Source organism: Pelobates fuscus, chromosome 9 (genome assembly GCF_036172605.1).
Source record: "Pelobates fuscus isolate aPelFus1 chromosome 9, aPelFus1.pri, whole genome shotgun sequence".
Classification (NCBI taxonomy): Eukaryota; Metazoa; Chordata; class Amphibia; order Anura; family Pelobatidae; genus Pelobates; species Pelobates fuscus.
Genome location: NC_086325.1, coordinates 146,752,168 through 146,778,452, shown reverse-complemented (window position 1 = coordinate 146,778,452; position 26,285 = coordinate 146,752,168). Strand labels below are relative to the sequence as shown.

General features: G+C 42.9%; 1 long non-coding RNA gene across 1 annotated transcript in view; it reads left to right on the top strand.

Annotated features, from left to right (window-relative positions):
- LOC134573160 (uncharacterized) overlaps positions 1 to 26,285 on the top strand; it is a 201,180-nt gene that overhangs the window by 122,414 nt on the left and 52,481 nt on the right. The gene's annotated exons all lie outside the window — the stretch shown is intronic.

The window sequence follows — 26,285 nt, the reverse complement described above, 5'->3', positions numbered from 1 at the left end:
GGTTTGCTGGGCCTATGCTGCCTCTGGGACTGTATGGCAGTCCGGGAATGAAAATTAACCCCAGCATGGCATACCATTTGTTAAAGAAGAAAAACCAGGGTATTTAAAATGGGGTATGTCCAGTCTTTTGTAGTAGCCACTTGGTCACAAACCCTGGCCAAATTTAGCGTTCATATTAGCTTTTTGCATTTTTCACACAAAGAATGCAGTTTCATTGATTATATCATCATAATTATATATTTTACTGCCATAAAACACTTATATTTGTGTTCAGCAATGTCTCATCAGTAAAACAGTATCCTGCATGTAGAGGTTTTATGGGGTTTTGGAAGATTATAGGGACACATATAGGGCTTTCCCATTTCAGTTTGCCAGATTGGTTAGGAGGCATATGTTGCATTGGAGACCATATGGCAGCCCAGGAATGAGAATTACCCCCATCATGGCATCTCATTCACAAAAGTAGACAAACAAGGGTATTCAGAATGGGGTATGCCCAGTCTATTTTTAGTAGCCACAAAAGTTGGTTTTCATAAAATATTTTTGCATTTTTCACACAAAAACTGCATTTTCACTGAGGATATAATCATCATATTTGTGTTCAACGAAGTCTCACAGGAAAACAGTACCCCACGTGTACAGATTTTATGGTGTTATGGAAAGGTACAGGGTTAAATATAGGGCTTGTAAATTAAATTCAATGGACTTTCTACCTGGGTTGTCAGGCAGATCCTTTGAATTATAATTAATATAATTAATTATTTATATATGTAAATATAGTAGATAAATATACACGTTGAATATATATATATATGTGTATGTATCTATATATATATGTATAAAAATATGTATGTGTATATATATATATATATATATATGTATGTATGTATGCACACCTACACACATACACGTACACATATACGCACATATATCATATATAATATATATGAATAATAGAATATATCAAGAGATGCTTATGACATTACATTTTTTAATGTATATTTTGTATTATATGTATAATATATTATAAGTTAATTAAAACATCTGATTACCATATTATACATATATAATATATAATTTACTTCTAAGTGTATTTTGGTATTAATATATAGATTAATACTAAAATACACTTATTAAATTATATATGTATTATATATGTCAGGTGTTTTAATTAACTTAGAATATATTATACATGTATAATACATAATTTGAATGTGTGATCTAAAACTTTTTAGGCACTAGGGCTTTGCGGCCATGTGATTTGCAACGTCCGTAGCGCTTTACAATATTCATTGAGATCTTTAGTGTCTCTTTAATTGCTGGATAGGTATAGAAAATGCTGCTGGCTTGTGAATAATTTACAAATTAGTTCTACTTTATAAGGAACACTCCAAGCACCATGACCCCTATAGACAGCTGTAGTGTTTTTGATGTAAGGAGTGCCCAGGCGCACACTTTTATATTAAAGTACCACTATAGTGTCAGGAAAACAAACTCGTTTTCCTGGCACTATAGTATTAATAGGCCCCCCTACCCTCATGGCCCCCCTCCCGCCGGGCTGAAGGAGGAGGAAGGGGTTAAACACTTACCCCTCAGCGCTGGGGACTCTCCTCCTCCTTTGGACGTCATCGGCTGAATGCGCATGCGCGGCAAGAGCCGCGCGCGCATTCAGCCAGTCCATAGGAAAGCATTATCAATGCTTTCCTATGGACGCTGGCATCTTCTCACTGTCAATGAGACAGCCACTAGAGGCTGGATTAACCCATAGGTAAACATAGCAGTTTCTCTGAAATTGCTATGTTTACAGCAGGCAGGGTTAACCCTAGATGGACCTGGCACGTAGACCACTTCATTAAGCTGAAGTGGTCTGTGTGTGCCTATAGTGGTCCTTTAATAGAGCCCCCACCTGCCACCTATGGACACCAGGACCGCCCCCTTTATTTTAGCAAGTAGCCCCCACCCAGTCCATGGGTTGGGGAAAGGCACTAGGTTGACTTACCCAGTGATCTTTCCAAACCCCCATTATTTAATACAAAGCCCCCTCTCAATGGCCACTGCTGGGGACTCGGGGGAACCTGTTGCAGCTCCTCTCCATTATTTCTATTGCTGTCCAATTTCTAGATTATAGTTACAGTGAGAATCCTCTGACTACTCACTGTTTAGTAGATATGGCCCTACCTGCAGCATGGCAGGGAGATTAAAAACCTCCCTTATATCAATGTGAGTGTTGTACATGAATAGATGCCCTCACATTGCACTGTGCCCCTGCTAGAGTATTTCAAAAGTGCTCTTTCTTGAATAACCATGAGTGGGTGTGGGCAAGGTGTCTGTCAGTCAGTGAGGCATGCATGCAAACCAGGCTGATATGCATCATTTTCTGGTCACCCCTGTCACTGCCCCCTGGTGGCCTGTTTAAACCTCCATCATGCATCCACACATCCCATTAGGATTAATGAAAGAGATTTAAAGGACCACTATAGTCACCCAGACCACTTCAGCTCAATGAAGTGATCTGGGTGCCAGGTCCCCCAGCTTTTAACCCTTCAGATGTAAACATAGCAGTTTCAGAGAAACTGCTATGTTTACATTGCAGGGTTAATCCAACCTCTAGTGGCTGACTTCCTGTCAGCCGCTAGAGGCGCTTCTGCGACGCTGGATGCGAAAATCGCATCCAGTGTGCAGAACGTCCATAGGAAAGCATTGATAAGTGCTTTCCTATAGACTGTTTGAATGTGCACGCGGCTCTTGCCGCGCATGCGAATTCCGTTCCACTCGGGAGCTGACGTAGGCGGGGGAGGAGAGGTCACCAGCGCCGAGGGAGCCCGGCGCTGGATTAAGGTAAGTAACTGAAGGGGTTTTAACCCCTTCAGCGCCAAGGGAGGGGGACTCTGAGGGTGGGGGGGTCCTAAGGATGATATAGTGTCAGGAAAACGAGTTTGTTTTCCTGACACTATAGTGACCCTGTAACTAATTTCAATACATTTTTAATAGGTCCCTATTAAGGTTATTTTCTACAATCAGGACAGTTACAATAATCTGTATTTTGGTAGGAATCACCGCTTGCTACTGGGAAGTTATGAGTGAGCATTGATCTGTGTTACTGACATTCTCCACACACTGACACATTCTATATTAAACACCTCTCTCGCTTTGTCTGTATCTTATTGTTCATGACTACACTGGTTGCTATGTGGTTGCTTAGCAACATACCAATCCCTACTGTTTGTGGATGTACACAGTGAAACTGTCTGGTCTTGTGTAAATGCTAAAATGTATCAGACAGGCTTCCCTAAGAATGATTCATGAATATGTATACATTCCACAGACATCATAATTACGATAATGTCTCTGCACAATAAAAAACAATGTATAAAGAGAGATTACAACTGCAAACAAAGTAAAAATAAAATCACTTTTATAACAAAATGCCTGTACTGTTTCCCCCACCCTATTTTAGATTGCTGCATATAATAATTGCTTGCTTCTTCTGTGTTGAGCATTTTATTCAACATTAAAGGAACACTCCAAGTACCATAACCACTGCAGCTCATAGTGGCTATGGTGCCAGGAATGCTGTGACTCTCCATTGTAAATGGTCAAACTGTCTTTCAACAGTTTGACTTCTTAATTGGGGTCTGCCGGGCACCTCTCCTGCCTCCACTACTAACAATGTGAACCGAACCAATGTGCAGTGCTTGACTCATTGGCTGAGAATGTCAGCTGATCGCTCTTATCCAATGAGATAGCTCTGCACTGCAGGGTTTAGCTTGAAAAAAATAATGGAAACACCTAGTGGGAGCGTCCTGCTGAAAAAATGCATGTTGCAGCCCCCAGCAGACCGAAGGTAAGAAGTCAAACTGTTATTTACATTGGGGGGAGGAGTGCCACAACATTCCTGGCACCATAACCACTATGGTGCATTTTAGTGGTTATGGTACTTGGTGTGTTCCTTTAACAAATATGTGTTTGTGAGGTTTGAAAAATAAAATTGAATGTAGAACCCTCTCTCTGTCCTGGAACTAAGTACCTCCATCTTAACCCCTTGTCAATCATTGTTATAAGCGTGGCCCTTTTATGTCGTTGAACTCAGTAAGTGGAGAAACAACTAGTTTTAGCTCATTTGCAATACGGGCCCTGACTATGCCTGTACTGAACTAAATTGTGATTTCTTTAATAAACATTCAAAAGAAAACATAGCATCACATTAAGGAAAAGTTATAGGTGGTTTCCAGTGTTTTGTTTAAAGGTGTGAAATCCATGTGTTGGTTCCTCATTAAAAGTCTCTGTGTGTCTATCTGCCACAGCCAATGACTAAGAAACATAACTTATTGGAACAACTTAACTCTGTGTCCTTTAGTGTTTAGATATATAAATTTTGATTATATATATTTTTTACCCAGTTGTTTTCTTTAAACTTTTGCTAGGCCAGTCTCAATTGTCAATTGTTTACTTAAAGGCCCCATTCTGACAATTTTGTTACTTTTGACAAGACACACCAGGCACCATAGTAACTTAGTCGGAAATTAAGTTGTTAATGTGCAAGGAGGCCCCAGGACGCCAGCTTACCTCAAGGGTTTAAACTAACAGTTTGACCCCAAAGTCCTGAATCTGGTGCCCCTTAGCTTTTCCACTGAACATCAATTGCAGACCGAGGCTTAATTCAGGAAACATCGGACTGGGAGCCGCTGATAGACTGAGAGCAGGCACAGACTGGCCATTGGGCAAGCCGCGGGGGGTTCAGACCAAATGCTTGAAGCACAGGACCACCAGTGGCAGATTTCTACCTTCCCAGGTCCAAGTTAAGGAAGAGGAAGGGGGATTTTATTGTTTTCTTGCACTCTTGGAACTTTGGCCCTATTTCTCCCTCAGGCACTATAACCCTTTTCCTTCCCACACACTACAACCCCAATTCCCACATCACACTACAGCCTCTATCACCCTGTGCACATGGTACAGCCATCATCTCTCTACTCACAAGCTCCCCTGTCCCACAACACACAATACAGCCCCTAAACACACACTACACCCAAAAATGGGAATAATTAAGAGGAGGACAGATCAATGGGTGAACAAAATGAAAGATTAAGGATTTCTATCTTTGAAAAGTTAAATAAAGACAAAGGTTTTTAAAAGGAATAATCAAGGGGAAAGGAAAAGAATAGCAAAAGTTAAAGAAAAATGAAGGAAGAAAAGAGGAAGGGAAAAGCAAAATAGATAGGAAAAGAAAAAGAGGAAAAAGAAAAGGAATATATAAATGATTTTAAAAAAAGGCATCAATGATATGTATGAAATATTCATGGATTTCTGACATGACATGGCATGATACCTGTCTAAAGTATTTTTTTTAAAGTCTGAGAGAGGTCCTGCTACTAGTCAAAGGCTTCCTGATTGAAGCTTTAGACTGCAAGGAATGCGTGTGGGAAGAGCTAACGGTGCCAGATTCAACACTTTGTTGTTAGACGGTTCGTTAACGATAAGCCTGCACCCAGGGTACATCCCATAACATCTTCATTCCGTTAAGATTGTTATGATGCCCGTATTGTTCCTTTAAGCTTTGTCACACATACATTAGAAATTCTGAGCTGCTGGAAACGAGAGATAGGGCTGGGGTGGTTGGTTTCAAGACAAGAGAACGCCCCACTTAAATTGTGACACTTTGGCGATATGTGTATCACAGTTCTGTGGGCAGTACTCCCTGTGCTTTGTTAAATAGCATGTTGAGTTTCAGAAGACCCTGCTTTTTCCAAGAAGTAAAATCAAAACATAGTCACAAGAAAACTGTGATTTGTAAAATAGAAAACAGAAAGAGAAAATTGTTTAATATTGTAGCAATTTCGTGCAAGAAACTTCAAGTGGTAAAGCATGTACGCGTCTTTTGGGTATCCTGTGCAGAGGAAGAATACATGTTGGCACGAAGTGTGGTTAACCGAAGTGTATTAAAGACTATCTCGCCGTCTGTGACATTTATGAGTTGGCATAGGGGAAATACAGAAAAACCATTTCTTGACTTAAATCAACTAGGAGGATTCTAAACTTTGTAAGCCATCATATCAGATAAAACTGTTGAAATTACTCACTTTAGTTTCCCAAACTATTGTAAAAAAAATCTGTGCTTTTCTTTATGAGTCCCAAGGGGTGGTATTTTATTTTAGATGAAAATTTCCCTTTTAAAAAATAAAAAATCTGTGTATACTCTAAAATCTGCGTGGGTTGCTCTAACCCTTTGCTGCTGTTAGCCTTTTTTTACTTGCAATACAATATTGGGCATTGCTATTAGTTCCCCCGCTTGGGGAAAAAAACTCCCAGTGTTGATCTACCTCCTCCTTGTAATGTCACACAGTGGAAGGGTGGGGAAAGTGGTCTTCCCTTACAGGCACTCTGCCTGTAAGGGAGAAGACTTTTAGTTTGTCGACATGTGAAATACGCACAGAATTGACATTAGGCAGACCAAAGAGAGCTCCAGGATAAGCCTAAGTCACGTGGGCCCAAGATGTAACTAGCCAACGGCACCGCACACTTGCAAATAATTCTGAATGTGCTGTAGTTCAAACAGAAACAAAGCATATGCAGGCTCCTACCACCATGATCCCTTTAAATCACTTGAGTGGTCATGTTAAAGTAACCTTTACGTATTTAAAGGGACACTGTATTCACCCAGACCACTTCAGCTCATTGAAGTGGTCTGGGTGCTGTCTCCCTATTGCCCTTAGTGCTGCAATGTAAAACATTGCAGTTCATAGAACTGCAATGTTTACATTACAGCTCTAAGTCTGCCCTCAGTGGCTGTCTACCAGACAGCCACTGGGGTTGCTTCTGGATTCCAAACAGACTTTTGGTCCGTTATCTGACGCTGGACGTCCTCACGGACCTCCAGCATCAGATTTTCCCCATAGGAAAGCACTGAATAATTCTTTCCTATGGGGCCATTGCCACACATGCCCACTAGGTCTCCCCCGCTGGCTGATGTCGGAGGAGGAGTAGTGTGGGCGGAGCCTGACCCTGCACCGAGGGATATTGGCGCTGGATTCAGGTAAGTGGCTGAAGGGGTTTTAACCCCTTTCAGCCCCATGGGACGGGGCCCCAAGGGAGGGGGGCACTCCAGGAGCATATAGTGCCAGGAAAAAGGGTTTGTTTTCCTGGCACTATAGGATCCCTTTAACGTGGAAAGGTACATTTTAATTACCCTCAGAAGGATGAAAGGCTGAGATGACTGTGATATATAGTATTATTACTGTATAAAATTACTCACGTTTATTCAATAAAGTGAATTCAAAGTGAATTTCTCATTTAAGTAGAAGACGTGAAGCATAGCTGACAATATTTCCAATTTGGCTATTTTTACCTTGAATTTGAAATTCATTTTTAAATCACTTTGACGTTTGAATTTTATTTCATATTTGCCAAGTTACAAATATTCTTTAAGTCAGCTGTATTTCCACTTTGTATTCACGTCAATTCACACTTTAATGATTAACTCTTGCACATGCTAGTTATTGTTTCTTCATTGTGCAAGATTCACAAATTTCCTTTTGCTCCCCAAAATACCACATTAAGTGATTAATCCTAACATTAAGTGATTAAATGGGCTGTATATCAAAGCGCTCTAGTTAAGAGTTGTATATAAACTTATCTTGTGGTTATGGTGCCTAGCACCCTCTCATTTTAAGTAGCCTAACTATTTTAGAATAGTTTGGCAACCCTTCCCTCCCCCGCCCCCCCTCCCCAACCCGGATCCTTCCTGACACCCATTTTCCACCCGTCCTCAGCTGCCAGAATCTCCTATTACTGAGCTAAGCCTGGCAGGGCAGTCTCACATTCATGAATAGCTCAGAGGAGCTAACTGGAATCTCATTGCAGGAACATCTGGCTGTAGTGAAGGCAGCGGCCAGCACACATTGCAACCCAGGTAAGTTGTCAAACCATCCTTATGCTGTTTGACTACTTGCTCTGAGAGCAACACTGGACAATAGTGGTTATGGTGCTTGGAGTGTTAATTTTAAATAATTAAATATGCTAAAGAATATCTCCCAAATTTCTTAAAGGAAGCAGGGGTGCAAAGAGATAACTGCACAATTTGAAACAAACACGTTAGGTGGCTTACTCTTATCTCTTTTTTACCTTGCTTGCCATGGAGATTGTCCAATAAAATAGTTAATTATAGATAAGCCTAATAAATAACATTATTTAAAGGGGAACTGTCAATTATCTGATGTTTACACCATTGGATAAAACCTAGTATACCACTTATACACTGATCAACCACAGTATTTAAACCACCTGCATTTAATATCATGTAGGCTGCCTGTTGTGTTGCCAAAAGAGCTCTAATGCATCCAGGGATGGACTTCACAAGACCTCTGAATATGTCCTATGGTATCTAACACCAAGACATTAGCAGCAGACCAGCTTAGTCCTGCAACTTGTCAGGGGGGCCTCAATGGATCAGATTTGTTGTTCCAGCACATCCCACAGATGCTCAATCAAATTGAGATCTGGGGAATTTGGATTCCAAGGCAATACCTTGAACTCCTTGTCATGTTCCTCAAACCATTCCTGAACAATGTTTGCAGTGTGGCAGAGTGCATTATCCTCCTGAAAGAGGCTCCTGCCATCAGGAATGCAGTGAAGGGGTGTACTTGGTCTGCAACAATCACTAGGTAGGTGGTACATGTCAAATTAACATCTACATGAATGCCAGGATCCAAGGTTTCCCAACAAGGTTTGTCCAGAGCAAAATACTGCCTCAGCCAGCCTGCCTTGCTCCCACAGTGCATCCTGCTGCCAGCTCTTCCCCAGGTAAATTGGGCAGACTAGATGGGCTGAATGGTTCTTATCTGCCGTCACATTCTATGTTTCTATGTTAAATGACGCACAGGCACCCAGCCATGCACCTGATCTAAAAGAAAATGTGATTCATCAGACCAGGCAACCTTCCATTGCACCATGGTCCTGTTCTGACACTTAAATCCCCATTGAAGACACTTTCAGTGGGAGAGAGGTCATCATGGACACCTTGACCGGTCTGCAGCTACACAGTCCCATACACACGAAACTGCGATGCACTGTGTGTTCTGACACCTATCATACCCAATATTATGTTTTTCAGCAATTTTGTCTACAATTGCTCCTCTGTGTGATCGAAACAGACAGGCTAGCCTTCACTCCCTGCATGCATCAAAGAGCCTTGGGCGCCCATGACCCTGACACTATTTGTTCTTCCTTGCACCCTATTTGGTAGGTACTAACTACTGCATACTGAGAACACCCAACAAGGCTTACCGTTTTGGAGATGCTCTGACCCAGTCGTCTAGCCATCACTATTTGGCCTTAGTCAAAGTCACTCAGAAATTTTCACTTGCCCATTTTCCTGCTTCCAACATATGAAATTCAAGAACTGACTATTCACTTGTTGCCTACTACCACCCCATGACATGTGCCATTGTAACAATGTAATCAATGTTATTCATTTTACCTGTGAGTGGTTTTAATGTTGTGGCTGATCAATGTACCTTTTTTAATGTGACGCTCTGATTTCTTCTACATGTATATTATTTAAAAAGGTATCAAATGACATCACAATTAAATTCAATACAGGCATAGCCGGGGCATACAATGCAAATTAGGAGGAGAATTCGACCTATTGTTCAATTTCTCCTCTTCTCCGCATACTTTCTCTATGCTAAACTGGAAGCATAGCTGACTTGGAGCATTTGTTATTCCAGCTCATTTGGCCTTAAATATGACTTTAGTGAATATTAATATATGTATATTAATGTAATTATTTTTTTTTTTAGTAATAATTGCTTGATAATTTGATTCTCTGATTTCAGTACAGCAGTATACGTGACTGTAAGTGTAGTACTGAGGGTATGTTAATTATTTAAGATGCTTACATTTCGGTTTGTGTACAGTAGCATAGCCTGAGATGGAACAAGCGTGGCAATAAAAACTGAACCAAATGGTAATGGGACAACCAGAGCACACAGAACATGTAATGTAAACATGTTATAAGATATTCTACAGGAGCAGTGAAACAACCTAAAATCTCTATTGCCGTCCTTGAAAACAAACAGGACTTATTCCACATGAGCCGTTTCTTAAGGCTGAGCGAAGGGACCCATACATGGGTGAGTGTGACGGGGAGTAAAACCATGTGTGAGATACAGTAACGTTGTCTCCTAATAAAGTTGAATTCAGTTGTGTTTCATCAGTATATCACTGACAAGGGAAAAGAGTCAAAGAGCAAGAAAAGTTCAGCTGTATAAAAAGAACGTTCTGCTGTACTTTCCTCGAAAACATTTGTTGTGCATGAAAAATATAAATCTTTTCCTTGAGGTTCTACTGGTTTTGTGAATTTATAGTGGGAACCCATGTCACCAGTAAGCTTTGTGCATGCCATCATTAGAAGCACTGGTGCTATATAAACCAAACTCAGGGAATTCAGCCCATATGAGAACACAACATCAATGCTCATCAACAACAATTTCTTTTTATATATGGGTATCTCTTGTGGGTCTTCAATTTTATGCATTGAACTTTGGCATACAGGTGGTCCTCATTTTACGACCTACCTGTTTTACGGCAGCTCGCACTTACGACCAGCTCTCTAGCGTGGGGGGAAGTGCGAGCCGTCGTGGGGATTAGAGGGATTCCCTGCTCTGGTGCGTTCGTCTATGTTCAGGGAAATTTTCCCAGAACATAGACAAGCGCAGCAGAGCAGGGAATCCCTCAACTCCTCACTTACCGACCAATTAGTTCTACGACCGGGTTGTAAGAACGGAACCCAATCGGTAAGTGAGGAGTACCTGTATTGGCTAAGAGTGGGAGCTACTAATTTATTATATATACAATATAAGCAAGGATGCTGGTGTGATTTCCGATCTTCAGATTATACGCTCTGGTATAAGAGAAAGGTGCCTTTTTATTAATTACGTGTTAGAACAAGAACCATGGATTATTGCTAGCAGTTATAGGTAGATTATAATTATTCTGAATGAAAACAGTCTGCATGTTGCAAAGTACCATTACTGTACCGACCTGGGTATATCTCTCAAACTCTAGGAGCAGAGACCACTTCAGTCCCTGGGGCCACTCTCATCTGGAAGACAGACTATTAGAGGACTATCTCATACAGAAGGCTGCCCTATTAAAGGGACACTATAGGCATCCAGACCACTTCAGCTCATTGAAGTTGTCTGGGTACAGTGTGCCTCGTCGCTGGTCAAAAGTGGTGACGGACCCGCAACTCAACATCGAGGGACATCGGTGCTGGAATCAGGTAAGTAAGTAAAGGGTTTTTAACCATTTATTCATGTTGGGGGGCGGGGGGGTGCAAGGAAGGGTGAATGCAGAGGTAGCTATAGCACCAGGAATACAGCTTTGTATTCCTGGCACATATAGTATCCCTTTAAATATATTGATATGAAAAGGCATGGGATTGACCATTAGGTATATTTCTTGGGCTACACATTGACTTGAATTTACCATCAATCAAATTTTTTTCTCGTCAATTAGGGATGTGCATGGGCAAAAAATTCAGTTCAGTTCGGAAATTCGTTTTAGGAAAAATATTTGTCTGCTTCGGCAATTCGGACCAATGGCATTCGTTTCACTTCGGGACTTTGGCGCTGTCACGATACCTTACCTGACTTCCTCGGACCCACGCAGCACAGCGCCCTCCTTCACTGACACTTCTGACGCCGGCCGCTCGATCAGCTCGGAATTTCTAGGTTCGGCGCATGCGCGCCACTGCCGTCGGCTTGAAGCCGACAAGGTCCTGACGCGGCCACGCCCCCGGACCTTTTGGGGGCGTGGTTTTAAGGCTACACACACCACACTATAAAAGGGCTGCCCTGACAGCAGTAAGACGCCCTAGTGTGGTTCTTGCTGGTTCCCCTAGTGCTACTTTCTGTGATTTTGTATTCTACCCTGGTATTTGACTTTTGGCTTCTCTATTCGACTAATCTACTCTCTGGTTCCCTGTACTTTGGCTTGCTTATCGTTATCCCGTCTTCTGTTATCCCTTGACCTCTGGCTATCCCATTTGACTACTCTAACGTGAGTCCGGCCATTCTAAGGTCCGGTATACGTTCTATAGTTAGGTTACACTCTGCGAGAAGGGGTCACTGTCGTGACATTACACTAGGGCCATGGACCCTGCAGGTGTTAACCCTCTTGGGCTTGGTACTGACAATAGGTTTGAGGAACTGGACCCTCGTATGGACCAGATCGCTCTCGCCGTACAGACGTTAATTAACCGTACTGCTTATCTCCAGCCGGAGGAGCAGACTCCTAGTCAGAGACCCCAGGAACATCCCATGGAAGTACTACCTACAGGCACTTCCAATCAGGCTACAGTGCCTCTCAGGTATGGGGGTGATCCTAAGGGATGCAGGGGGTTCTTGAACCAGATAAGCATCTATTTTGAACTCCATCCTAGAGCGTACCCTACCGATAGGGCTAAGATTGGGTATGTTATCACCCTGTTAGTAGATAGGGCCTTAACCTGGGCTAATCCCTTGTGGGAAAATGACAACCCAATTGTCTTTAATTATATAAACTTTGTTGCAGCTTTCAGGAGAACTTTTGATCCCCCAGGCAGAAAGACTAACGCTGCCAAATCCTTGTTACGTTTAAGACAAGGTACCCGTTCTCTAGTAGACTATGCTTTGGAGTTCCGTACTTTAGCTGCAGAAGTCAGATGGAACGAACAAGCTTTCGTGGATGTGTTCCTGAATGGAGTGTCTGACAGAATCTTAGATGAAGTGGCCACAAGAGATTTACCAGACACTCTAGAGGAATTGATAACATATTTGGCTCATATTGACGAACGCCTTAGGTATAGGCAGAATACCAGAGAGAGACCTAGGAGGGTACCGGAACGTCTTGCTCTGACTTATCCCTCGTCAGAAACCCCAACAGTTACCCCTCCAGAACCCATGCAATTAGGGGCTACAAGATTGTCTGAGACAGAGAGACAATACCGTAGGAGGGAAAGTTTATGTTTATATTGTGGCAGGAAGGGACATAAACGAGTGAATTGTCCTAGCCGGCCGGAAAACTCTCGCACCTAAGTCCGCAGGGGGGACAGGCCTTGGGTGTTATGTGTATGTCCTCCTTCAATGATAAAAAAGATCTCCGGCTTCTTCTACCTATTACTCTAGAATGGGAGGGAAAGAAAGTATCCACCCTTGCTTTAATTGATTCTGGGGCTGCCGAGAATTTTGTGGATCACTTGTTCGGGCAGAAAAATACTCTCCCATTCCAAAAAAGATCTGCACCCTTGGCCGTTGAGGCCATAGATGGTAGACCACTGTCGATACCTCTTATTACCCAGGAAACCATTCCCCTAGTATTATCTACAGGTCTCCTTCATAGGGAGGTTATCACCCTGCAACAGATAACATCCCCTATTTTTCCTGTAATACTTGGGTTTCCTTGGTTAGCCCAGCATAATCCTTCGATTGACTGGGAGAAGAGGGAGATTCTTAAATGGGGAGAATCTTGTCACAGTAAATGCATTACTCCGATCAAACCAGTGGGGTTGATCAATATACCTACTATGGAACCATTGACCACCCAAATACCCAACCAATATATTGATCTTAAAGATGTCTTTGAACCTAAAGAGGCAGAAAGATTACCTCCTCATCGTCCCTATGATTGTTCTATTGAATTGTTGCCCGGCACTATGCCTCCACGAGGTACAGTTTATCCCCTGTCGATAGCCGAGAATAAAGTATTGGAGGAATACATTGCTGAGAACTTAAAGAAGGGGTTTATCACTAAATCTTCATCGCCTGCGGGTGCTGGGTTTTTCTTTGTATCTAAGAAAGAGGGGGATTTAAGACCCTGTATTGATTACAGAGGGTTAAATAAGATTACTATACGTAATGCTTATCCTATCCCCTTAGTGACTGAACTATTTGACAGGTTGAAAGGAGCTACTGTCTTTTCTAAACTGGATTTGCGGGGAGCATATAATTTAATCAGAATAAAAGAAGGGCATGAATGGAAGACTGCTTTTAATACTCGTTATGGTCATTATGAGTATCGAGTTATGCCCTTCGGGTTATGCAACGCCCCAGCAGTCTTCCAGGACTTCATTAACGATGTGTTACGAGACTTTTTACAAATGTTTGTAATAGTATACTTGGATGATATCCTGATTTACTCTAAAAACATGAACGAACACTATGAACATGTCAGATTGGTTCTTTCAAAGTTATTAGAGAATGGTCTCTATTGTAAATTGGAGAAATGTTTGTTCCACAAGGAAGAAGTGCATTTCCTGGGATACATCATTTCTAGTACGGGTTTCCAAATGGAGCCGAAAAAGTTAGAGGCCATTCAGCAATGGCCCTTACCAGTTGGACTTAAAGCAATCCAACGCTTCTTGGGGTTTGCCAATTACTATAGGAAATTCATTAAAGGATTTTCTTCAATAACAGCCCCTATTACTGCTATGACTAAGAAGGGAAGGAATCACAGGGAATGGTGCCCAGAAGCTAAGAGAGCTTTTGATTCATTAAAAGAAGCCTTTTCTTCAGCGCCAGTATTACGGCATCCTGATCCTTCCCGTCCTTTTATACTGGAGGTAGATGCATCCGAGTCAGGGATAGGAGCGATACTATCTCAAAGACCTTCGGATGATCAACCATTGCACCCATGTGGGTTTTTCTCTAAGAAATTAACAGAAACAGAGAAAAGATACGATATAGGGGAGAGAGAGTTGTTGGCAATTATTTCTGCCCTTAAAGAATGGCGATACTTGTTTGAAGGGTCACCCATCCCTGTTACCATTTTTACAGACCATAAAAACCTCTCTTACTTCAGTGAAGCCAAGAAAATGTCTGACAGACAAGTACGTTGGTCTCTATATCTCAATCGTTTCAATTATATTGTTACATATGGGCCGGGGTCAAAAAATATTAAGGCTGATGCCCTATCCCGCCAATATGAACCTTTTACATCCTCCAACGAAGTTATGTCCTCTTTAATCCCTAAGAATCGTATTGTCGCCACTGTCTATGCTAGAGTCTCATCGGGATTAATAGAGGAACTCTCTACGTTCCAAGATCGCACTACCTTGACTGTTCCACAAGGAAAACTATATGTGCCATTGGCCTATCGGGACAGAGTACTATCCCTCATGCATGATTCCAAAATGGCAGGGCATCAAGGGATACATAAAACCACATCATTGCTGGTGGAACGGTTCTGGTGGCCTTCCTACAAGAAGGATATTGTCTCTGATAAGGGACCTCAATTTATTTCCCGTTTCTGGAAAGCGTTTTGTGGACAGTTGGGTATCAACCTTAACCTTTCCTCTTCTTATCATCCCCAATCAAATGGTGTTACGGAAAGGATGAACCAATGCCTGGAACAATACATCCGCTGTTTCACTTCGGTTCATCAAGATGACTGGGCGGAGTTGTTATCATGGGCAGAATTTGCTCACAACCATCATGTCCATGAATCCACTTTACACAGCCCCTTTTTTTATCAATTATGGGTTTAACCCTACGACTCTACCAAGTTACGTCCCTTCTACGGGAGTGCCAAGTGTGGATGACACCGTCCGGAATATGAGGGAGACTTGGCTAGGGGTTAAACAAATCTTGACTCAAAGGGCTAGTGTGTACAAAGCTAATGCGGACAGGCATCGGAGACCTGCTCCCACGTTCATGATCGGGGATAAAGTGTGGTTAAGTACCCGTAACATTAAACTTAAGGTCCCGTCTATGAAATTTGCTCCCAGATTCATTGGCCCGTTTCAGGTCCTCAAACGTGTCAACCCTGTTTGTTACAGTCTTCGTTTACCCTCTAATATGAAATTACCGAATTCGTTTCATGTCTCACTTCTCAAGCCATTAATCTGTAATCGGTTTACTCGTAGTACCCCTCCTCCTCTTCCTGAAGTTGTGGAGGGACAAAACGAATATGAAGTGAGGTCTATTTTGGGTTCTCGTTTTTCTAGGGGTAAACTTCAATACCTTTTAGACTGGAAGGGTTATGGTCCTGAAGATCGTTCGTGGGTGGACGCTTCTGATGTTCACGCCCCTCGCCTGGTTCGTTTGTTTGAAAGGAGGCGTTCTAACCGCCCTGGGGGCGGTCCTTGTGGGGGGGGTACTGTCACGATACCTTACCTGACTTCCTCGGACCCACGCAGCACAGCGCCCTCCTTCACTGAGCGGCACGACACTTCTGACGCCGGCCGCTCGATCAGCTCGGAATTTCTAGGTTCGGCGCATGCGCGCCACTGCCGTCGGCTTGAAGCCGACAAGGTCCTGACGCGGCCACGCCCCCGGACCTTTTGGGGGCGTGGTTTTAAGGCTACACACACCACACTATAAAAGGGCTGCCCTGACAGCAGTAAGACGCCCTAGTGTGGTTCTTGCTGGTTCCCCTAGTGCTACTTTCTGTGATTTTGTATTCTACCCTGGTATTTGACTTTTGGCTTCTCTATTCGACTACTCTACTCTCTGGTTCCCTGTACTTTGGCTTGCTTATCGTTATCCCGTCTTCTGTTATCCCTTGACCTCTGGCTATCCCATTTGACTACTCTAACGTGAGTCCGGCCATTCTAAGGTCCGGTATACGTTCTATAGTTAGGTTACACTCTGCGAGAAGGGGTCACTGTCGTGACAGGCGCTATGGGTCTTCGGCGCTTCGGAACTTCAACGCTTCGGGGACTTCAGCACTTCGGAAAAATAAAATAAACATTTGTGGTTTTTTTTTTGTTTTTTTAAAGTGGACCACAGCAGCACCCAGACAACTTAATATTAAAGAAGTGGTCTAGTGGACAACAACAGCACCCAGACAACTTAATATTGAAGAAGGGGTCTGGGTTTAGTTCATAAGTACTTAGTAGTGTTAGTTTAGTATATATTATACAGTTTACAAAATGAATGATATTTTCACTGCACATATAGTGCAGCCAATCAGGGAGCACTACCAGCTAGTGCAGCCAATCAGGGAGCACTACCAGCTAGTGCAGCCAATCAGGGAGCACTACCAGCTAGTGCAGCCAACATTCTGCACACTATATAATAGACTTGTGCATTCAGAGTTACAATTTTTGGCCAATCGGCTGTTCAGCAGGATTAAGTATGTATGAATCACCATACAAACGTCTAACCGACCAAACAACTAATGCGGTCGCTGAACATAGTTGTTTGATTCAGAGTTCCTCCTTTGGCACCACAAAAAAAAGAAATAATTGATGTAAAAGGTTCCCACAAATCCTAGAGGAACATGGTAATATTAATTTGGCAACAATTCTTCTAGATTCTAAGCTCTTTTGAGCAGGGTTCTCATCAACTTATAGGTCAAGTAACATTCTGTATTGTTAAATTTCTGTTGTAAAATTTCCCCCTTTATAATATTGTAAAGGCCTGCGGAATATGATGGCGTTATATAAATGATGATACAAATGATAATAACAATAATGACTTTCAGGGTTACTGAGTCTGTTGCAGATCATGTGCTGGAAAAAAACGAGGTTAGGCTTTTATAATCTGTTCTCTGCTTTAGGAAAGATTGAATACAGGATCTAGAATGTCACTACATTAAATCAAACATATATTACTACCACGTGCTTTCCTGGTTTATATTCTACAGTAACAGATTCCAGAACGGATGTCATAGGACATTTAGCTCCTTTTTTGGGAGAACCAAGGTCATAATGTATCACACTCCCGTACCCGTGAACTTTTATTTCTCTTTAGTAATAAATGTGATTATTCTGTTTGTATCTCACATACTTTCATGGTTTATTACAGAGTTTATCATACTGGAGACTGGCTATTTTTTAGATAGTCACGTGAAAATTCTCATTTGACTATACAAAGTGTGTTCTCATATCTACTATGAAATAGAGCCTTTCCCTGGTTTAAGTTTCTATTTAAATAATGGTTTGGATATTCATCACCATACTTTCCTTGAAAAGATATATGTATTTTTTTACATTCTTTATTTTTTTAGTGCATTATATAACATACAAGCATACTTTGACATTTCCAGTTGTATATATAACAATGTAATGTAGGGAGATCATGAAGTGTCGGCATATTGCACTTTTTATAATAAAATCAAGCTCAAAACTGAAACATGTCAGTTAGAAAGTACGGTAATAGAGAACTTATGATACTGTTGATTGCGGCAACTGACAATATAAGTGACTAATAAGAGAGAAATACCACTGGTTGCTTTAAAATAAACTATAGCTGCTGGTCGATATAAGCATATAAATAAAATAAAACAACATAATCAAAGCAATCAAATAATAATAATAATCAAATAATCAAAGCATATCTGATACAAGAGAGGCCGATAGGAAAACAGCGTAGCTTTAGAGAGAACCTGTAGCCCGCTCAACCGATGCCTTCAGAGGAGGAGACACTGACACAAGAAAGCTGTACTCCAGCTATATTAAAGGGATCACCCCAACGGCACCGGGCACACAATTCATTACTCTTTAGTGTTGGCATCAAACCGCATTTGACGGCTGGGGCCTGCGCTCGTGAATCTCCCGCCTCACGCAAACAGCTCTCTCTCTTTACGGGGAACCACCGCCTGGGTGTTCAGTGTTTGTCTTGCCGTCCAAGTGAGCAGGAACAAGCGTAGGAGCCATACCTTCGGCATTTATGTGCCAGCAGCTTGCCTCTCCACCTCAGCGCCCAGGGTGCCTGGGAGAAACCCCGCTCTGTAGTGTCAGTCATCAGAACAGATAAGAAAGGCCTTAGTTCAGCATTGAGGAGCGGTAGGTAAGGTAAGAGGTCGAGAGTATAGCTCCACTTAAAATCAGGTAAGTCCAAAAGCCCAAAGAAGAGGGTCTATATGAACAGGTGGCTGTGGAAAGTCCTATGGAGCAGCACAGTCCCTGGCATGGTGGCTATCTCAAGAAGTAGGCTTTAATTCTCGAACTCGCCTAAAATATCAATGTCTCGCAGATTAGGCCACAAGAGTGTACCAGTGGGGACCAGGATATCCCCCACTAGTCCAAAGCAATCTTTAAATCAAGGCAGAGGACCGGCCAACTCTCCTGCCTCGAGTATGTGTGAAGGCAGCCGAGAAGCCTAGCACTGATTCAGGCAATAGCAGGCTCAAAGTTTAGCAAAGTATTCCTCAGAAAATTTATAATTATTCCCAAAAATATAATGGTAATGTCTAGTGTGTGGCTTAGAAAGATGTTTTCCCCGAGGAGCTCTAGCCACATGCAACTACCTCGGTCGGCTATCAGGCCCCGCCCCTATCTTGGAAAGAATTGATTAACAATCTATATGTGAATGACAAGATACTTTACTAGGTTACTAACATGGGCTTCTTTCACATTTCTTAAAGCTGGTTTTCTATCAAGTGACTCATTTTTTTGTTGCCGTAACTATGGCTGTTGTGAGGTCAATTAAAGGAACACTCCAAGCACCATAACCACTTTGGCCCGGGCACCCTTACTCATTAAGTAAGGCTGGGGTGATGTCATAAGCCTCTCCTAGCGTTAAAACAGGGCACGCCAAGGAGTTGGGTAATCAGTAGATGGAGAACCCAGTAGCTCCCTTTCAACCTGTTCCGCAGGCACTGAGAGGACAGCGGTAGAGCAGGCACGTCTGACATGGCACCTCTGCTGGCACTGTGCTCATAGGAAGTTCTCTGCACACCACCATGCCTCCTGACACTTGGTTAGCATGCCACGTTTACACCGAGAAAGGGATAAAAGTTTGTCTTTCGTATGCTTTTGGAATAAAAGTGGGGTCCAACGAATGGGCCTTATCTACTAAGCTGCACATTATGTTACCTCCTGTTTTTGTTGTAATGTGTTAGTGTGTGAGAGAATATGTGTGTCTGTCAGTGTGTGTGTTTGTCTGTCAGTGAGTGTGTGTCTGTCTGCGAGTGTGTCTGCCAGTGAGTATGTGACTGTCAGTGAGTATGTGTGTGTCTGTGAGTGTGTGTGTCAAATCAGTGAGCGTGCATGTCTGTCTGTCAGTGAGTGTGTCTGTTTGGATTACTGGCCCCCCTCCAAACACATAGGAAAGGTGTTGTTACTCACTTTTTTTTTTCCAAGCCATGCCGGTCTCTCTGTGGCTCCATGGCTGAGAGAATCCATCTTGATTATCTCAGCCAATCCAATGCTTTCCCATAAGAACGTTCAGTGCCTCCATGCAGAGCGTGGAGACACGGAACGTAGATTCGGCACACTGTGCAGCACTGGCCTAGGAAGCAACTCTAGTGGCAATGTTTACATTGGAGAGCCTGCAGGGACAGGCTATAGACACTAGAACCACTATATTAAGCTTTACTGGTTCTGCTGAATATAGTGTCCCTTTAAGAATTCTATTTTTGTAATTGAATATAAAATTTTGTTTAAACAAATCTGGCTCCTAGCTTTAACTGGCTCCTAGATTCCTAGCATATTTGTCGAGCCCTGATCTACTTGAAGATAGAAAAAAAAAAAAAAACAGGGGGCTGAGATACACACTCCTTGCAACATGAGTTGATGTAGTTATAATATAATATAAGTGCTTTTATAGTCAGGGAGAATTTAGGGCTGTTAACATTGGCTATTGTTGATGTCACTTAAAGTTGCTTTTGCCTAATTTACTGTGGCACCAGAGTGGCATCTACTGGACTATTAAGGTAAGTACAGGAAGTGAATTGACAAATGTCTCCGGGAATATACAAAGTTGATGGGCTAATAAATGTAGTTAAAATCATAGATAGAATTTTTAAAAAGTGAATGAAAGTCACAAGAGTAGAGTAAAAAGTGTACAGATTCTTATGTAAGCAGTGTGGGCGCATATATAAGTGGTACTGGTCTAACTACCCATAATATGTTAGGCAAGTAATGCTTATTGTGCAATGTTCACAGAACAAGATTTATTAACTCCTTCACTACCGAATTATTATTATTTTTTTTTTATATAAGTAATTTATTTGACACGAGAATGATTGCCAAAAATATGATGGTAATCTCCAGTATGTGGCTTGGAAAGAGGTCTTCCCCGAGGAGCTACAGCCACATGTGACTCCACCCAGCTCGCACATAAGTTAGGATACACTGCATGCTTGTTATGTATTGTTGATGTGACAAAAATAAATGGCCAAATGCCCTGCTTATTAGTAATGGTAAGCACCTGACGGCATTGATTTCAATGAGACTTCTGTGTAGAAGCCACCAGAATGGCAACATAATGTCTGCATGTGGGTATAATGTGGACGTACAATAAGTACAGATACACATAGAATGTGTTCTATTAAAGACTTGCCAACTTCCTCACTGATCCTTCCCTTATTACAGCCATTTAAGGGATGCTTGGTATAGACCATGCACTTGCCAGAGTAAATTATTTAAAGGGACACTCCACACACCAAAAACACGTTAGCTTGCTGAAATGCTTTATGTGTGAAAGAGTTCAACAGAAATTGGCACAGTTATACATTAACCTTGTTAAACTCAATCAATCAGACAACCAGTCGTGTTACTTCCTGGTTGTTTAGCTCACTGGAACTAATCTTAAGAGGCAGCAATTGCTCAGAGCACAAGCCTTGCAAATACTTCTCATTGAGCTGTATTGGAAAGTCTGTGATTGGACAGCCACAGAAAACCTGGGTTGGTGAAGAAGAGGAGGGCTTGCAAGAGATCTGCAGATTTTGTAATGTGGTGGAATCTCGGTAAAAATAAATTTAGTAGGCCGAGATTACCACGTGGCATGTGTACGTGCATATGCTGACGTATCGATCAGTTGGTTGCACGAGGCAAGATACGATCAGTAGTGTACGGAGCATGTGCAAGAATACAGGATGTAGTATTCCCCTCCTCCATTGTGCTGGACAAGCCATGCGGTCAAGCAGGAAGTTAATTCTTATTTGTATTGATTGGTCAAGAGAATGTGCGGGTGGAGCTTAATATGGGAGGAGTTATGTGCCTATATAAGGAGCCTGCACTATTGTCCGGGGCTCAGAACTTGCTGTATTTTGGTGACATTAGTCCCTCTGAGTCCCGATCGGTGATCCAATAAAGAATCTCTTCCTTCCTGAAGAAACCTGTGTCCATCTCTCTGTGCTTGGCTTCCGTCAGTTTCTCCGGTATCATTTGTTGCATTGGCCGGGAAGCTCATCGTTCAACGGTAGCTGAGAGGCAGAGGCGTGAGACGGTCTATCTTTGCCCACGTTCTCTACGGCTGCACCCCTGAACTTCTGCGTGGACCTCCCTTCGTCTCGGCGCCACTGGTCTGTTGTCCAGGAGATCATCGGCCTCTACGTAAGAAGTGCTGGGGTGTCCCCGTCGATGAGTGTGAACTCAGGTTCAGGAACGAGGAGGTAAGACAACTGCTGTTTTAGACGGCAGACCCACTAGGGGTATACCGATTGTGCGGTAGGCCCAAAAGGGGTTTAAATCTGTGTATGGAATCTGCCCCTTCTGTCGGAGGGAAGGAGCGAAGGCACACCGCTCAATCGAACGCTCTTTAGTAAGACCGTTTGATTTGGTTTGGAGTCAGGCGGGGTTCTGTGTAAATAGCCCTAGCCGGACACCGGTGTCTTGTCTAGACTAGCGTTCTAGGGTGTATATTTTGTTCGCTAGGTCGAAAGGACCGGGAGACTAAGCGGCGTCTGTGTAAATTCGGTTCGCTAGATCTCAACCTATCTTGGCTAAGTGGGAAGGCGTGTAAATTTGGAACCCACTAGATTTTTGATAGAGTAAATAGACTAAAAGGGTGCTGTTGTAAATTCCGCCCTCTAGTTCGCTATATGTGGTGCTTGGGCAGTGTGGCTAACCAAAACGGATGTAGATAGTTTTAGGTAGTCCATTCAAGGTACTGGCCAATAGTTTAGTTGGGATTGTAAATGTGTTAAAGATTGTTAGTAAAGTGTATATCTTAGATAGCGCGAGCTCAGCCATCTAGCGAGAGTGTTAATAGTGTGTTGCTGTATCATAGTGCACGGTACCATAACCCTGTATATTTACTGACACTGTATACAAGTACTAATCATTGTCGTCTATTGCATGTTTAACACCATAACCACTAATAATTGTATTGTGACCTTAAATTGTGCTTTGACCTATGCTAACCGTACTGTAACCGCTATTTGTAAAAGACGATGTTACTGGGGTGTGTTATAGATGGGTAATTCGTATATAGAGAATTATAGCGTGGGTGACTGTATAGTTTCGCCAAAGGGCATAATATTGATTATTTAGTGACTGGTGTAACAGCTGTGTGTGTACGGGAATTCCCTGAGTGTTTATTGTGTTATTGTGTACGTTTCACTTGGTAACCGTACCACGTGGTGCTGTTGCCAGAGGAAACGGGTGTGACTGTTGAATAGAACGCGTGCATAGTATTCGTTGTCAACGACGTTCCATTGATAAGTATGGGCGCGTCGGAGTCAACGATTTTGGATCCCTTAGGTTGTATGGTAAAGCATTTTAAAAAGGGATTTAAAACATGTGATTTTGGGGTTAAAATGTCTCCTGTACGTTTGGTCACTTTGTGCACTAGGGAGTGGCCTATTTTGGTTGCGGCATGGCCACCACGTGGTAGTTTGGATCCAACCCTGATACAGCGTGTACACGTGGCTGTGTCAGGTAGGCCTGAACTTTACGGACAGTTTCCATATATTGATTGTTGGAGACAGGCCGTAAACGACTCGCCAAAATGGATTCAGATATGCCACGAGGAGCAATGTCGCCTCATGGTGGCCAGGACTTGTTTGTCCACTAGGACTGTGGTTAGGCCCATTTTGGACACGCCCCCTGAGTCCTAGATCTCTTTGCCGCCCCCTTACTTCCCTATAGGAAGAGGTGACGCGAGTGCAGGAAGTTCTATACCCCTCCCCTCATTGCCCTCATCCACTTCCGCTTCCTCCTCCAGTACAGAATCTACCCCCCCTCGTATTAAACCTCCCCTTCCGGAACCAGAACCAACCCCCGTTAGATCTGAATATCCTGATTTTGCGCCACTTCAAACTTCCGGTCAAGCTTCTTCTAGCTCGGCTGGGAGTATTCTATTTACTAGCTTTTCCCAAAATCAAGCTCCCACATCCTCATGCCTTATTTCCCCCCGACTGGAACCCATAACTGACGCCCCTCCACGTAGCCCTATACTAACCCGACAACTGACCGGTACCCAACAACTTAGACATTATCAGATGCCTCTTCGTCTGAATCCTGGGTCAGCCTATCTCGATGCCGCAGGTCAAATGGCACATGCTGACCCAGTCTTCGTATATGTCCCGTTCACGACTACCGATCTCTTGAATTGGAAGACCCACAATTCCTCGTACACTGAGAAACCACAAGCTATGACCGATCTGTTCACCTCGATAGTTCAGACACATAATCCGACATGGGCTGATTGCCAGCAGTTATTAATGACATTGTTTAATAATGAGGAAAGGACAAGGATTAACCAAGCGGCCATTAAAGCGCTAGAGGATAGAGCCCGTGCTTTAAATCAAGCCAATCCGGCAGCATGGGCCGCAACACATTATCCTAACACCGATCCCGACTGGAATGTTAATGGCGCAGATATGGTCCAACTCAAAGCCTATAGAGACGCTATAATTGCTGGCATGAAAGCCGGAGGGAAGAAAGCTATTAATATGTCGAAGACAGTTGAGGTGATTCAGAAAAGTGATGAAGCGCCCAGTGTCTTTTATGACCGATTATTGGAGGCATACCGCTTGTATACCCCCTTTAATCCGGAAGACGCAGATAATTCCCGAATGGTAAACTCCGCCTTTGTCAGCCAAGCTTACGGAGATATTAAGCGCAAGCTACAAAAGTTAGAAGGGTTTGCAGGAATGTCTATCACCCAACTAATGGAGGTAGCAAATAAAGTATATATGAACAGGGAAACAGAGACAAAGAAAGAGGAAGAGCGCAAGATGCGTAGAAAGGCAGATATGCTAGCGGTAACGATCGCAGGCGTAGATAGACGGGGCCCAGATAGAGGCGATAGTAAGTGGAATGAGGAACCTCTGAGTAGAAATCAGTGCGCATACTGTAGGGAAGAAGGGCATTGGAGAAGTGAGTGTCCACGAAGGGAACAGTATGAGAGAGACAGACCTAGGACAGGTTATGGAAACTTTAGAGGCAGAGCGAGAGGTAGAGGAGGCCCCGGAGGGAGCAATGGTAATAGAGGGAGTAATGGGAACAGAGGAAGTGTAAGGGAAGATAGGTATTATCCAGCAGCGCAAAGGTCCCGCGATAGAGAAGGTAGGGACTTTGTAGGATTGGCTGACACGGTCATGGAGGACTATTGATACCGACCGGGCTCCATCCCCCTTGGTCGAGCGGAGCCTCTGGTCGATGTATCAATAGGGGGAAAAAGGAGTGCGTTCATGATCGACACTGGTGCTGAATATTTGGTGGTGACTGACCTAGTTGCTCCTCCATCTGGAAGAACTATTACTGTAATAGGAGCAACTGGAAGAAGTGCTGCAAAACCGGTTCTTAAAAGTCGACTCTGTACATTGGGAGGCCACGTAGTAAAACATCAATTCCTTTATATGCCTGAATGTCCAGTCCAATTGCTGGGACGTGATATGCTATCTAAGTTACAAGCGCAGATTACGTTCCTACCAAACGGAACAACATCCTTAAAGTTTAATGGACCTTCAGGTATTATGACATTATCCGTACCAAAGGAAGAAGAGTGGCGACTTTATACAGCGTTGACTATCCAAAACCCTAGGAGTGATGAATCCTTATTCAATATACCAGGAGTTTGGGCAGAGAACAACCCACCAGGACTGGCCCGCAATATTCCACCTATTAAAATCGAACTAAAACTTGGGGTTTATCCAGTGAGCCTAAGACAATATCACATCCCGCAGAAGGCTAAGAAGAACATCCAATCTTATCTGGATAAGTTCATACGGTATGGTATCCTAAAATTCTGTACTTCCCCCTGGAACACCCCATTGCTGCCTGTTCAAAAGCCCGGTACAGATGAGTATCGACCTGTGCAGGACTTGAGAGCAGTCAATGATGCGGTTGTTAGTATACATCCAGTTGTACCCAATCCATATAACCTGCTTGCTTTAATTCCGGGCGGGGCTACTTATTTTACAGTCTTAGACCTCAAAGATGCCTTCTTTTGCCTCCGAATTGCCGCAGAAAGTCAATGTATCTTTGCTTTCCAATGGGAAAACGCTGTAACGGGCTCAAAACGCCAAATGACCTGGACAAGACTGCCCCAAGGGTTTAAAAATTCACCTACCCTATTTGGTTCAGCTCTAAGTCAAGATCTACTGGATTTCGAGTCCATCCCAGGAGAGTGTGT